Raw genomic sequence first — 244 nt, 5'->3', positions numbered from 1 at the left:
TCAACCCTCGACCCCCTAAACTAGTTCTCGACCCCCCCTCATGTCGAAGTTATCAGGGAGGGGGTATATCGACCCCCCCTCATGTCGAAGTTATCGGGGAGGTTTATATCGACCCCCCTCCTGTCGAAGTTAACGGGGAGGGGGTATATCGACAATGACATGAATACATGGAAAAAAATGCTATCCATCTATACATACATAGCCACCTACATATATACATGGAAATAATGCTATGAAAAAAATA

This window comes from Triticum dicoccoides, chromosome 3A (assembly GCF_002162155.2).
Source record: "Triticum dicoccoides isolate Atlit2015 ecotype Zavitan chromosome 3A, WEW_v2.0, whole genome shotgun sequence".
Taxonomy (NCBI): Eukaryota; Viridiplantae; Streptophyta; class Magnoliopsida; order Poales; family Poaceae; genus Triticum; species Triticum dicoccoides.
This window is presented reverse-complemented; position numbering follows the sequence as displayed.